This window comes from Hyperolius riggenbachi, chromosome 2 (genome assembly GCF_040937935.1).
Source record: "Hyperolius riggenbachi isolate aHypRig1 chromosome 2, aHypRig1.pri, whole genome shotgun sequence".
Lineage (NCBI taxonomy): Eukaryota > Metazoa > Chordata > Amphibia > Anura > Hyperoliidae > Hyperolius > Hyperolius riggenbachi.
In genome coordinates this window covers 476,563,154-476,578,845 of record NC_090647.1, presented here as the reverse complement: position 1 = coordinate 476,578,845, position 15,692 = coordinate 476,563,154, and the positions used below count along the sequence as shown (strand labels likewise).

Here is a 15,692-nt window from a genome sequence, read left to right as displayed (position 1 = left end):
GAGAACCCGAGGCGGGGTTCTTACAACCAGGGCTGTGGAGTCGGTCCAAAAATATTCCGACTCCAACTCCGACTCCTCAGTTTCTGAAACCACGACTCCGACTCCGGGTACCCAAAATTGCTCAGACTCCGACTCCTTAGATTTTGTACAAAAATCATGCGACTCCGACTCCTCAGTTTCTGGTCATTAGAACAATTGTGTATAGAGCAGACTCCACAACTCCGACTCCACAGCCCTGGTCATTAGAACAATTGTGCATAGAGCAGAAAGCTTTTTCTCTCCGCACCCTTGGTTGTCAGTCTCTCAGGATAGGAAAAGGAAACTTTTTTTCCCCCCCAAACTGCCAGAAAATCTATAGCACCTTTTTAGACAGCTCTGCGATGGAGGCCACCTCCTGTAGTGCCTGAGGTTTGAAACACCTCTGAGGAAATGATGAGATTTTACAGCCCATTATATTTTGCAACTTGCCGTTCAGCATACATGCGACAGTGTATAACTGCGAAGGCGGGCTTCTTTATGTTATCATGCCTGTCATTTTTTTAAACCACGGTTCCTGTTGAGCAAGAAGGGGGATTCTTCCCTCTGGGGGGTAATTAGTTGAGCAAGAGGGGAGGATTGTTCCCTCCAGGGGGGTTATTAGTTGAGCAACAAGGGGGATTGTTCCCTGCAGGGGGGGTTACTAGTTGAGCAAGAAGGTTTTTTTCGTTCCCTGCAGGGGGGGTTATTAGTTGAGCAGTAGGGGAGGGGGATTGTTCCCTCCAGGGGGGTTATTAGTTGAGCAACAAGGGGGATTACTGTTTCCTCCAGTGGGGTTATTAGTTGAGCAAGAAGGGGGGGGGGGATATTAGTTGAGCAACAAGGGGGTTTTTCATTCCCTCCAGGGGTGGGGGGTAGTTATTAGTTGAGCAAGAAGGGGGATTACTGTTCCCTCCAGAGGGGGTCATTCCCTCCAGGGGGTGGGGGTAGTTATTAGTTGAGCAAGGGGGGAGGGTTCTGTGTGAGAACAGGGTTAGGTTGAGTTGCATTTTCTGATACAGATAGGTTGAAGTCAATGGTTAGGATGCACTTTCTGATAGCTATACCTATTTATAAGTGCAACAGGTTGCAAAATCTTACAAAGTTGCAAAAATGTCACCACACTAGCAACTTAATATAACCCCAAACAAACAAGGGCTTGTCCTTTTAAATTGGTACAATGGTTAGGAAGGGGTTAACTCTACAGGAGGTCACTAAACTGGCAATGATTTTAAACATCATTCTTCTCTTCCAGCGGACAGAGTCTCAGGATCAAGGTGGCTGCACACAAACAATGTAGCAGAGCGGAGGAGAGTAAACAGCAGTAGCACAATGCCCGAGAGCGCAGCGACAATCTAGTTCTTCCAGGTGCATTGTGTACGCTGCCCGGGCATTTGGGCAATGAGGCAGAAACAGGAGAGCTGCTTCCCCGTCACTGGGAGACGCTGAAGAAGAGAGTGAAGATGATACCCGGCCGGACTAATCAGAGCGGAGGACGCAGCCAGCACCGAGCCAATCAGCGCCCGGGTTACATGTGAGCCGTGACACTAGTGCACAGCTGGAAGGCAGCGATGTCTGTGTGTTGTCTGCCTGGCTCCCAGCGTCAGGTGACCAGCTGCATCTGCCTCCGACATGGCTGACACCAGAGATGCTGCTGCTGCTGGAGTGTAGCTGAGCAGCCAGGCGGTCTCCCCCTACTCCTGCGTGTGCCGCCGCCTGGACACCACGGCTTCTCAATAAGGGTGTGTCTGGTAAGTCAGAGCCTTATCAGTAGTGTGGCAATGCAGCTTGTAATAATAATACTGCCAGTTACAGTGATAGTAAAGAGACAGCTTTTTCCAGCACAACTTTTACCTGCACTGTTAGGGCCGGTTCACACTTGCGGTTTTGCAAAAACCGCACCGGATGTCCGGACCGCACCGGAGCCGGATCGGACCTGAACCGTACAGTTCCTGTCCGGATCCGGTCCGGTTGCATACGGTTTCCGTGCGGTATGAACACGGTTGCGGTCCGGATCCGGATAGTAACAACCTGTATAAAAACAAAAAAAAATGTTGGGGTCTGGGAGGTCAGCAGAAGGGGGACCTGTGGAATCAGGCCCTCTGCTGTTTAGCACTCACCTCCACCTCCGACATGCTGCCAACATCTCCGGATCCGGATCCAGCTGTGCTGCTCCACTCCAAAATGCTTGCCCATGTGTCCCCAGCCAATATCGCCGCAAAAATCCGCATAGGAAGTGGGGTAGAACATCCGGATTTTTTGCCAGTGTGTTGTGCGCTCTCCGGTTCTCATTGGTTTCCATTGGCCGGATGGTGCAGTCCGGCTCCGCCCCGGATACGGCTGCCGGAGGAGCCGGACCAAAAAATAGCGCATGTTGGAACGGACACCGGAGTCCGGATCCGGTCCGGCTCCGGTCCGGACGAAACGGACACATGTGAACCCTGGCATAGACTTACATTGCTATGCCGTGCGTCCGTTTCGTCCGGCCAGCATGCGGTGCGGCTCCGGCACGGCTATTCCGGATAGCCACCGCTAATGTGAACCGGGCCTAACATGGTCTGTTCATTTTCTGTATGTGTATGTATATTTATGTTCTGTATTTTTGAGATATAAGTGTATCAATGGGGCCTGTTCATAGAAGGGTAGACTGTTATTTTTCCATTTTGGGGGGATTGCCATATTTCATGAATATGTCATCCACTTCTCTGAGGAACCACCACTTTAATGTTAATTATCAGCACTCCAGTGACAATTGCCACGTTTATGAAGATGGAGATAGAATAATGGCCAAGAGGTATTGAAGTTAATTCTAATAAGTAGCTGATACCCCCTTTGCCACAAGAAATCTTTACATTTTCTGGAATAAATCATCAGGGGGTCTGTGTGGTGGGTGAAACCCCTCCCACAGTGTGATGTCATGACGATGGTCCTGACAGTTTTCTGTCTGTGAACCTTGTTGCATTGTGGGAAATAAGCAATGACTCCCTAAGTGCATAGAACGCTTAGTAACAAACATTCTGTACAGATCACCTGTCAGAACTAAAGATGTCACCACCAGTGATAAATTTCAGAATGTAAATCGGAGAGGAAAGATTTTACAGTGGGTAAACACTAACTAGATAATCTATAAATGAATATTGTAAAAAACAAGCAATTTTATTCATTAAGTTATTTTTACTTCAGTTCTTCTTTAATTGTGGGAAATTCCATAGGGAACAGTTGTCAACAGTGGTTTTTGGTTTAAGCGCCCTCTTTGCCACTTTACCTCAGATCGCATTTTTTTTAAAAAACAAGCTCCAGTGGCCAAAATGGAAGTCAGTGGACTGTGGACTACTGTTTTATCTGGAGAGAATGGTAGCCAGCGGCAGTCATTTACATCATTCACGTGAATGGAATTTTTGGGCACACACATGAGACTACTGTCGCCTGACAGGGATTGGGACACGATTTCTCAGATCACAGTTTGTGGCAGAGGCCATTCAGACACATCCCTGTCTTGCAGGCTAGCAACTTGTTCTGTCACAATAGAGGATGTGCGGCACTTGATGGAGGGGGCAGTGTGCAGAAGAGAACAGAGGAGCCAGGCTGTGTTCTGGTGAGATGTCCTCTCGCCAACGTATCGGGGAGGGTTTAGGGCTGCCGTACACAAATTCTCGGCAGAGGCGGTCTTTAGCGCCTGCCCCAGCCAAGTTTAATCCAGTGTGTGTATGAACCTTTAGAGCATACATGTCAAATTCTGGCCTGTAAGCCAAATCTGGCCCACAGAACCATCAAATTTGGCCCCCAAGTGGTTTTCCCCACTTTGCATTATACTTGGCCCACTCTAGTCCACCAAGGAAGCTATATTAGAGGTGAAGCCCTTGATCACCAGGGAACTGTATTAGGGAAGGAGGGAGTGACTAGACGCCAGGGAACTGTATTGGGAAGGGAAAAAGGCATTAGACAGTGGGGAATTTTACGGGGAGGGAGGAGGGCTATTACACACCAGGAATTTGTGTTGAGGAGGAGGGCCAATAGACAATAGAAAACTATGGGGGGGGGGGGGGCTTTATACACCAGGGAACTTTATAAGGGAGGGAAGTGGCCACTAGACATTGAGGTTGCCCCATGACTTGGTCCCAGTGGTCAGTTTCGGCCTACTTTGTATTAGAGTTTGACACCCCTGCTCTAGAGTAACTATAATACCTTGTTTGCAGCCCCGATTGGGACAAAATTTGGTAGCCCTTGAATATATTTGGTGTTGGGGATCTGTCTTTAGAAAGATACTTTTTTTTATAAATAGGTCCCTATGTGTGACAACTGTCTTCTTCAGGAAGAACAGTCCTAGTTTTTAAACTTAATCCCTTTGACACTTTTTTGCTCTTCTGCATCTTCGCTGTAAAAATTTGTGCTGTTTAAAAATAGTTTTCTGTGTTTTGCGCTTTTTGTAAAATTTAATAAGTGTTGATTAGTCAAGGCAGGTGCAAAGGACATAGGATGAAAAGTGGAGCAATAGTAGTTTATTAGTGCATCTAGGCCCATAACTTTTTCACTTGAGTTATCATCTAGAAGATCATTTTCATCTTCTCTTTACTCACTCTACGACCGCCTAGCGCTGATTAGCAGCCGCAGAGTGGCTCCCCAGGACTGCCTAACGCCAAAAGGCATCAAGTCCTGGGGGAGGAGATTTGCTGGGATGGTGCGCAGGTGCACGCACATCCCCGCTTGAGTGACGGAGTAGAGCTCCGTCAACAGTCTGCCAGCGGCGATCATCGTTGGCAGACTGTATTCAAAAGAAACTGCTGTTTGTTTATGTTGTACAGCACTGCAATCTACTACAGTTCTTTACTGGGGACAGCCCTGTCACTTGGCTGTCCCCTAGATCGTCTCATTACGCGATCTTCTCTCATAAGCTGATGCCTATGAGAAAGGATTGCCCTGATTGGACCTTGGGTTAGGGAGAAAGGGGAAAGAAAAAAATAGTCATATTTATTTAAAAGAAATAAATAAATTAATAATAAAAAAAAAAAAAGCCCGCAGCAGCGATCAGATGCCACCAACAGAAAGCACTGTTGGTGGCAAAAAAAAGAAGGAGAAATTAATTTGTGTGCTAAGTTTTATGGCTTTGCAGCGAGCAGAGCACTGAATTGTAAAAATTGCCTGGTCACTAGGGGGTGTATGCCTGTGGTCCTTAAGTGGTTAAGCTAACTTTTCAGCATTTTACAATTGAAAAAGTACCCAAAAGTTAATAATAAAGTACTATTACGTGTATTTTGGGTATTTTCTTTATTGGTGGCTTTTATGACAAGTTGTTAAAATATCACCTAGTAGAAAAATGAGGAGAAAAGGTAAATTGCGCATGGGCCCCAGTCTTTTCAGCTGTTCAATCAAACACAAATTCTGATTGGTTAGTCTGGGCAACTGCTTTATTTTCCCTGCGGTTTGCCATGATAAATTGACCCCAGAGTGTTGCTTGTATGTTGGCGACCATTGCAGACACCTGTGAAAGTACAAAAAATGTATAGTGGGTTGCAAAAGTATTCGGCCCCCTTGAAGTTTTCCACATTTTGTCATATTACTGCCACAAACATGAATCAATTTTATTGGAATTCCACGTGAAAGACCAATACAAAGTGGTGTACATGTGAGAAGTGGAATGAAAATCATACATCATTCCAAACATTTTTTACAAATAAATAACTGCAAAGTGGGGTGTGCATAATTATTCGGCCCCCTTTGATCTGAGTGCAGTCAGTTGCCTATAGACATTGCCTGATGAGTCTAATGACTAAATAGAGTGCACCTGTGTGTAATCTAATGTCAGTATAAATACAGCTGCTCTGTGAGGGTCTCAGAGGTTGTCTAAGAGAATATTGGGAGCAACAACACAGTGAAGTCCAAAGAACACACAAGACAGGTCAGGGATGAAGTTATTGAGAAATTTAAAGCAGGCTTATGCTACAAAAAGATTTCCAAAGCCTTGAACATCCCACGGAGCACTGTTCAAGCGATCATTCAGAAGTGGAAGGAGTATGGCACAACTGTAAACCTACCAAGACAAGGCCAAACACCTGCAATTGGTGCAAGGCAAACAAGCTTGTACTGAACACAGCTAAAACCGCAGAACTGATCATTGATTTCAGGAAAGGCCGTCCCGAACTCCCCCCGGTCCTCATCGGAGGCACTGAGGTGGCCATGGTCCCGCACGCACGTTTCCTAGGCACCACCATATCCAGCAACCTAAGGTGGGAGGCAAACGTCACAATGATACAGAAGAAAGCGCAGCAACGGCTGTTTTTCCTACGACAGCTGAAAAAGTTTGGAATGTCGCAAGACATTATGACCTGCTTCTACACTGCTGCCATTGAGTCAATAATTGGCTCTTCCATCATCGTGTGGTATGCAGGGGCCTCTGTGAGCGACAGGTACAGGCTACAAAGAGTCATAAAGTCTGCCGAAAGGATCATCGGTACTCCCCTCCCACCACTCAACCTTCTCTACTCGTCCAGACTACGCTCAAGGGCCGCTAGGATAGCAAGTGACCCCACCCACCCTGGCAACTGATACTTCAGTCTCCTCCCCTTAGGCCGCCACTACAGGTCCTTACCCACCTGGACCACTAGACACAGAAACACCTTCTTTCCAGAAGCCATTGACCTCCTCAACGGTCCCCCCCAAGCGCACTCCCTAGCTCCAGCGCTGACACCCGGGCAGTAGCCCGACCATGGTACATCACCTTAACTATCCTAGAGCTATTCAACTACGCTACTGCCCTCCTGCACTAATACTGTATATTTGTATATCTGTTTACGGTAAATGTATATCTGTATATCTGTATTACTTGTCCAGTGTACGACTCGAGCCTGCCTGTGCCAAAAATAATTCCAGGTGCAACCCCTGTACTTGGCCATTAAACTTGATTCTGATTCTGATTCTGAAGAAGTCCCGTTTGCAGTTTGCCACAAGCCATGTGGGGGACACAGCAACCATGTGGAAGAAGGTGCTCTGGTCAGATGAGACCAAAATGGAACTTTTTGGCCAAATGCAAAACGCTATGTGTGGCAGAAAACTAACACTGCACTTTACTCTGAACACACTATTCCCCACTGTCAAATATGGGGGTGGCAGCATCATGCTCTGGGGTGCTTCTCTTCAGCAGGGACAGGGAAGCTGGTCAGAGTTGATGGGAAGATGGATGGTGCCAAATACAGGGCAAACTTGGAAGAAAACCTCTTGGAGACTGCAAAAGACTTGAGACTGGGGCGGAGGTTCACCTTCCAGCGGACAATGACCCTAAACATAAAGCCAGGGCAACAATGGAATGGTTTAAAACAAAACATATTCATGTGTTAGAATGGCCCAGTCAAAGTCCAGATCTATATCCAAACGAGAATCTGTGGCAAGATCTGAAAACTGCTGTTCACAAACGCTGTCCATCTAATCTGACTGAGCTAGAGCTGTTTTGCAAAGAAGAATAGGCAAGGATTTCAGTCTCTAGATGTGCAAAGCTGGTAGAGACATACCCTAAAAGACTGGCAGCTGTAATTGCAGCAAAAGGTGGTTCTACAAAGTATTGACTCAGGGGGCCGAATAATTACGCACACCCCACTTTGCAGTTATTTATTTGTAAAAAATGTTTGGAATGATGTATGATTTTCGATCCACTTCTCACATGTACACCACTTTGTATTGGTCTTTCACGTGGAATTCCAATAAATTGATGCATGTTTGTGGCAGTAATGTGACAAAATGTGGAAAACTTCAAGGGGGCCGAATACTTTTGCAACCCACTGTAATTACTGTATTAACACCACCCTGGCGTTTTGATTCTATGCGGCGCTCGGCCGCGGGTGGGTTTTTTTTCACTTTTTTTTTTATAATGTAGCTAGCCTAGCGCTAGCTACATGGTTCTCCCATCCCTGCGCTATACCTCCCACCTCTCCGATCGCCGTCGGCGATCATACCTAACAGGAAATCCCGCTCTGAACGTGATTTCCTGTTAGTGCGTCCCTCGTTGCCATGGCGACAATCGGAATGACATCATCAATGTCATCCATGTCATGACGTCCGGGGGAGTCCCGATCCACCCCATAGCTGCAGCCTGGCGGTGATTGGCCAGGCTCCGCTATGGGTCTGGGGGGGCCTCTATTGCGGCGCGTAGCGGCGGTGAGCGGGGGCGATCAAATAAAACACGCAGCTAGCAAAGTGATAGCTGCGTGTTTTAAAAAAAACATGTAAAAAACGACCGACCAGGGGCTGAGATATACAGCCTGGCGGTACTGGACGAGCTGAGCTCGTCCGTAACGCTAGGCTGGTTAATTGTTCTCATAAAGTCTCATGGAGGAGATGGTGTATTCTCTGCCCAAATATTTTTTGCACTAAAAACGATCTTTTTATCCCAGTTAAACATTTGGGAGGTTCAGTGCCCCAGGGATCACCATAGCAGCAGCTGGAATTGATCCCGCAAATCTCCCTTACAGAAGTGATACATTTCCAGTTCAGCTTTTGATCTACAACTTAAAGCGGACCTGAACTTAGAACATCCTCTCTGCTCTAAAAGATACACAGCATAATAAACTTTAAACATAAAAAAAACATTTATTTGTTACAGCCAATACAAATCCTAAAATACATCTGCACTGTTTCTACTTCCTGATTCATGGAAGCAGACATATTGTTAACACCCTGTGCTTTCAAATGGGCTTATCTTCCATCTCTGCCATTGGCATTCCTGTGACCCGCAGAGATCAAATTACAACTAGTGATTGGCCACAAATGAGGGGGAATTAAATTGGCTAAACTCTGTATATACATACAGGGTGAATTTCTCTATGGTTTCCTTCTGTCCTGTGCAAGAGTTCAGGTCCACTTTAAAGCGGGATTGTCACCATACAAATCAAATTTCAACAGCATCTGGTCTTAATGTATTAAGTGATGAAAATGCTAACCCTGCATTCAAAACTTTCAAAACTTTTTCTGCTGTTATGATTTGGAGTTATCACATACTTAAAGGAGTCATCAGGGGATATAACGAAAATAAGTGCTACTTACCCAGGGCTTCCTACAGCCCCAAGCTCCCAGCATGTCCCTCGCTGCAGCTCCGCTGTGAGCCATTCGCCTGTGAAGCTTCCCGGTCCCTGGCGATGACATCAGACTGTGCCTGCGCGAGCGGCGCTGTCAATTACTGCCACAGGCGCAGAACTACTGTAGTTCTGATCCCCTCCAGGGTGCTGCTATCTGCTCCGAAAGATCCGGCTACTGCACATGTGGAGCGCTTTCGGGGTCTCCTCGATTACATTATCATGGCTGTGAGCACTCTGCGTGAGCATTTTAAGTCTTTGATAACTGTGCAGAACCCTCCCGGATGAGACCGATAATGGGTAGTAGCCGCGACCAGAGATCTGGTTGTGGATCTTTTGAGAGGGGAAGTGGCACCCTGGAGAGTGACTGAACTACAGCGAGGAAACCATTGTTCTACTTACACCCCCCCTCCATCGTACATCGTCCCTCCACCACCCTCCATAGTAGTAGAATGCTGCGCCAGCCTGTAGGCTAGAGGCGCACCTGTACAGAACTCAGCAGTGAATATGTCACCAAACATGATCAAGACTAGCTACTGAAAGACTAGCTAGTCAGTCACCTGATGAACCTGGTGGCTTGCTTTTCCATGTATTCTACTAGAGGAGAATGTGTTTAGAATAAATGATCACAAGTCTGCACTTGCACAGATACTAAGCTTCCCCCCAGGTCAGATGTGACCACAGTATAGTGTGTCTTTTGGCACACAGGACTGCAGAACTGGTTCAGTGATTAGAGAGGGGGCTGTCCAGACATCCAATATCCGGAAGACTGTGGACTTTGGCAGAAAGCACTGCAGCTAATCCCCTGAGTCACCTATTAGGGACTGCATGTAAAGTATCTGTAAGGTCAGTAGCATTTTCTCTACATTTAGACTGTTAAACTGCAGTGGGTGATACAGTATTCTAAAAATAAGGTCGCTTGCATTTTCACAGGTAGTCTGATCTGATTATTGCTTTTCTGTTTTGGTTCAAATGATACAATTTTGTACTATCCCAAATCTAGCAAAAACTTTACCTTTGGATGGAGGTGGGAAGGGTTAGAACATCTGCCTGGTTGTGGCTGCTGACTGTGTCCCTAAAATAACAACCTGCACCAATCAGTCATGGCATAGAAAGTCTGCTATGTATGACATGTCTTGTGCAACGGAGACAGTGGAACTAAAGTATTGTAAACACAAGGGGGTTGTGCCATAGATGGTGACAGTGTGTCCAGGGCACAAACTGGTCGTGGTGTGAACCCTGCTAAACTGTGGGTGGTATGGTGGCTTAGTAGATAGGGGTCCCAGGTTCAAATCTACGTCAGGACCAGTGGCGTTGCAATAGGGGGTGCAGAGGTAGTGGCCGCACAGGGGCCCCTGGACCAGATGGGCTCAGTAGGTGCCCTCCCTCAACCGCTTTATTAGCTCTTTATTGGTGCTAAGCTGGTAATGATCACCTATATCTGTGCTTTGATTAGTTGTAACCATTAATAGACTGTTCTCCTCCCCTGCTTACACCTCTCTGACACTGCAGCTGTCCTTGGAAGGTTTTGGGGTACCATATTAATTGTTATGTATTGAGCGCTGGGGAAGGGGGGCGGGGATAATGTAAAACTCACACTGAGGTCCAGAGCTCCTAAGCTACGCTACTGGTCAGAACACTATCTGCATGTAGTTTGTGTGTTCTCCTTGAGTTTGTATGGGTTTCATCTAGACACTCTGTTTTCCTCACACATCCCCAACACATACTGGTAAGTTAATCGACTCTCATCCAAGAAATTGACATGACTATGTACGCTATAAAAATGTTAACACAACTGTATATACAGTAAACTAGTAGACCTAAGCCCGTTATTATAATGGGCTCTAGGTTTCCCTCACAACCCACTTCCCCTCCTGCCCCTGTGACCACCGCCACTGCCGCATGACAGCACGCATACGACCGCGCGTGGCCACCCCGTGCGGTCTTCGCCGCGCACACGTCTGCTCACGCTTGCCCGACCCCCTGGCCCTGTCCACCTCCTGTCCCAATGGCTGTCCGTGCTACACATGTGCAGTAGCACAAACGCACGGACACAGGGACAGGGGACGCAGAGACACTTGCTCATTATTATATAGGATACATAATAAGATTGCCTTCACTTTTTACTCTGACCACGCGTAGAGCCCAGTTTCTCATTTAGGCCTCGTTCACATAAGGGCCGTTTCTGTGCGCTTTTCACAGCGCATTGCCCTGTGCGTTTTGCAAGGTATTTATTTTCCCATGTAATTAAATGTGCCTGGTTCACATCTATGCACTGTGCTGAGCTGCGTTACAAAAACATGATGTTGCATGCATTTCTGTGCGTTGAGCTGTAAAGCGCACATCAATGCAAGTGAATGGGTGCGTTTTTTTAGGCCCATGTGTTTTTATCCCAGTTGAAAAAAAATATATACATTTTCTTATGAAAACAAAGCTTTATTGAAAACTGCTGCTGCTACAATAAGCAAAACACGCTTTAAAAAAGCGCACTGAAACACGCACTAAAGCGTTCACAAGCGCATGCGTTTTTTATCATGGGCCTTTACACGTTTCCCAACACACCCAATGTGAACGAGGCCTTACGATCAAAAGATTCATATACAAATGTGACACTCTAGTCTGCGGTAACGAGCCAGAAGAAGTTCTGACACGTCCCTGGCCTTATTGAGAACACTATTTATAATACGTTGTAACAAATTTGGATAAGGGAGTCTAGGCTGTCAGACGGCTTTCAACTTCAAATATGGAGATTTCAAGTTCAGATAAGCCCAAAATAGTTTTATAGTTTAAAAACAAATCTAATCTGAATTTTCATCTGCTTGAGCCAGTATCTTCTATGGTCTGAATATCAAAATATCATTTCAGTTCAGTGTTATTTCACTAAATCTATTTAATCTGCTTTCTCTGTATTTGGGGTTGTCATTCAAGCTAATGGGAACCCGTTTAAAAAAAAAAAAAGTCACATACTCACCTAAGGAGAGGGAGGCTCTGGGTCCCATAGAGCACTCCCTCTCCTCTCCCGGTGTCCGCTGTTGTCCTGGCTCCCCCGTAGCGGTATTCGACAGTTTCGGTCAAATACAGCTGTCTCCCGGCCGAAAGGAGGCTTCGGAAATGCTTCAGGAGCCCGAGTGCTCCCGAAGATGGGCCGCTCTTCACTGCGCACGCGCGAGCCCTCTGTGACGCACTCGCGTGTGCGCCGCCTGTCTTCGGGAGGACTCGGCACCCGAAGACTTCCGAAGTCCCTGCGGTTGCAGATGCGAACGGGGGAGACAGCGCTGCACAGAGGGCACCGGGAGAGGAGAGGGAAGGCTCATTAGGACCGAGCCTTCCCTCTCCTTAGGTGAGTATCAGCCTTTTTTTTTTTTTAATCTGGCGTTACATTAGCTTTAAGCTTTTGACTAATTTCAGAAAATTCAGCTGCAGGGCTTATTCTTCTTAGTCATATTTCCAATTGCTCAAGATACTAAAGAGCTATCCCTGACTCTGGCAAGGTAGAAAACGTTTTTATACTTGATGGTTACCCGTAACCTCCAAGTCTCTGTGAATGAGAGAGGCCCGGGAGCTCAATGTTGCAGTAACGTGTGTGTAAGTATTATACTGTAATCACAAGGGTGGGTTGAAAAACTTGCAACCATTGTCTGAGCCTGTGGGAATATAACCGTCCCCGCTCAGTGTCCCAGGTCTGTTGGTGCAGATACTGGTCAGTAGCTCTCTTGGATTAGTTGTAAGGACTGAAGGGCCTTATGACCAAAAAAAAAACCCTATGCGGTATGGGCTATGCTAAAAACACTGGTGGAGGCGCCCTTGATGATATGATACTAATAGATTTTGTACTGTACACATGAGAAACATAATTTCTTACCTTCTCAGAAGGACAAACCATTATTTAATGGAAAAAGTCATGTTTACTCATGCACGGTATGTGTTTCACAGGTCTTGCCTCAGCTCAGTACAAGTGCCTGTAGAACTTTTAGTCATGAATGTGACCAAATCAATAACAAAAATTATCTGGTATTTTTTAAAGGAATAGGTTCCTCTCATGCAATGTGTTTTGCATGTAAAAAAAATGCTTCCTCAGGCAATATTAGAGTCACTGTCTCATGGCCCTTTTCGCGTTTTGTGCCTCAGAAGGTAGAGCTTGCTCCAATCATTTTTTTACATTTTGAAGGACATCCGGGGTGAAAATAAAGTGATGAGATAAACAATTGTACCTATCCATCTTCTCCTAAAAATTACTTTTTTAGATATTCCACAGTTTTATTTTATAGTTAAATGTAGTTTTTACGTTTTTTACGGTTTCATTGTCTCTGCTCAATGACACTTCCATTGAAGGATGCCAGAGCTAACATCCATGAACTATTAACAATATTTATCTCTTTCCTGCTCTCAGAAGCCATTTACTGGCAGGAAAGTGTTTTATGGCTGTAATTACTTATCAGTGAGGGTTTTGCTATAGTCTGACCCAGTCTCGACCCAGACAGAAACTGTCACTTGCATACCTAATGTTTAACTCTTTCAGGCAGAGAAAGAAAAAAAAGGAACACAGCATAGTAATTTGTGTGCTAGGCACTGTACATACACATGTCTATCTCATCATGTCACATGTCACCTCGGTTGTCCTTTAACCACTTCCCGACCGCCCAACGCACAGAGGCGGCCGGGAAGTGGAACCCGCAAGGACCGCTGCATGCACCGAGGCGGCGGTCCTTTTACGGGCATGGGCGGCGCGATCGCGTCATTCGTGACGCGATCGGCCGCCGGGGACTGGCTCCGCCCCCCTTGCGCTGTAACCCGCAGGCCGTTCGGAAGCACCGGCGGGTTACTAACACCCGGATCGCCGCATACAAAGTGTATAATACACTTTGTAATGTTTACAAAGTGTATTATACAGGCTGCCTCCTGCCCTGGTGGTCCCAGTGTCCGAGGGACCACCAGGGCAGGCTGCAGCCACCCTAGTCTGCACCCAAGCACACTGATTTCCCCCCCCCCTGCCCCCTGATCGCCCACAGCACCCCTCAGAACCCCCCTGCCCACCCCCCAGACCCCTGTTTGCACCCAATCACCCCCCTAATCACCCATCAATCACTCCCTGTCACTATCTGTCAACGCTATTTTTTTATGAGGTCCCTAACTGCACCCTGGGGACTCCTGATCACCCCCCCACCCCTCAGATTCTCCCCAGACCTCCCCAGACCCCCCCCCCCTGTGTACTGTATGCATCTATCCCCCCTGATCACCTGTCAATCACCCATCAATCACCCCCTGTCACTGCCACCCATCAATCAGCCCCTAGCCTGCCCCTTGCGGGCAATATGATCACCCACCCACACCAATAGATCGCCCGCAGATCCGACGTCAGATCACCTCCCAAGTGCAGTGTTTACATCTGTTCTCTACCCTAAACACCCACTAATTACCCATCAATCACCCATCAATCACCCCCTATCACCACCTGTCACTGTTACCCATCAGATCAGACCCTAATCTGCCCCTTGCGGGCACCCAATCACCCGCCTACACGCTCAGATTGCCCTCAGACCCCCCCCCCCCCTATCAATTCGCCAGTGCAATATTTACATCTGTTCTTCCCTGTAATAACCCACTGATCACCTGTCAATCACCCATCAATAACCCCCTGTCACTGCCACCCATCAATCAGCCCCTAACCTGCCCCTTGCGGGCAATCTGATCACCCACCCACACCAATAGATCGCCCGCAGATCCGACGTCAGATCACCTTCCAAGTGCAGTGTTTACATCTGTTCTCTACCCTAAACACCCACTAATTACCCATCAATCACCCCCTGTCACTGCTACCCATCAGATTAGACCCCTATCTGCCCCTAGGGCACTCAATCACCCGCCCACACCCTCAGACCCCAGCCCTGATCACTTCGCCAGTGCATTGCTTGCATCTATTCCCCCCTCTAATCACACCTTGAGACACCCATCAATCACCTCCTGTCACCCCCTAGCACACCTACCCATCAGATCAGGCCCTAATTTGCCCCGTGTGGGCTCCTGATCACTCGGCCAAACCCTCAGATCCCCCTCAGACCCCCTTCTGATCACCTCCCCAGTGCATTGATTGCATCTTTTTTCCCCTCTAACCACCCCCTGAGACACCCATCAATCACCTCCTGTTACCCCCCTAGCACTCCTATCCATCAGATCAGGCCCAATACAACCTGTCATCTAAAAGGCCACCCTGCTTATGACCGGTTCCACAAAATTCGCCCCCTCATAGACCACCTGTCATCAAAATTTGCAGATGCTTATACCCCTGAACAGTCATTTTGAGACATTTGGTTTCCAGACTACTCACGGTTTTGGGCCCGTAAAATGCCAGGGCGGTATAGGAACCCCACAAGTGACCCCATTTTAGAAAAAAGACACCCCAAGGTATTCTGTTAGGTGTATGACGAGTTCATAGAAGATTTTATTTTTTGTCAAAAGTGAGCGGAAATTGATTTTTATTGTTTTTTATTCACAAAGTGTCATTTTTCACTAACTTGTGACAAAAAATAAAATCTTCTATGAACTCGCCATACACCTAACGGAATATCTTGGGGTGTCTTCCTTCTAAAATGAGGTCACTTGTGGGGTTCTTATACTGTC

At 47.0% G+C, this 15,692-nt stretch overlaps 1 protein-coding gene across 3 annotated transcripts in view; it reads left to right on the top strand.

Annotated features, from left to right (window-relative positions):
• Positions 1–1,529: 1,529 nt before the first annotated feature.
• The window catches only part of ORAI2 (ORAI calcium release-activated calcium modulator 2), a 59,008-nt gene continuing 44,845 nt past the window's right edge, over positions 1,530–15,692 (top strand). Inside the window, exon 1 of one of the 3 annotated variants that reach the window (XM_068270255.1) lies at positions 1,530–1,766. The gene's annotated coding sequence lies outside the window, so the exon portion shown is untranslated. Of the gene's footprint in view, positions 1,767–9,859; positions 9,921–9,988; positions 10,008–15,692 lie in introns of those variants that run through there. The other 2 variants (XM_068270257.1, XM_068270259.1) reach the window with 2 other exon arrangements.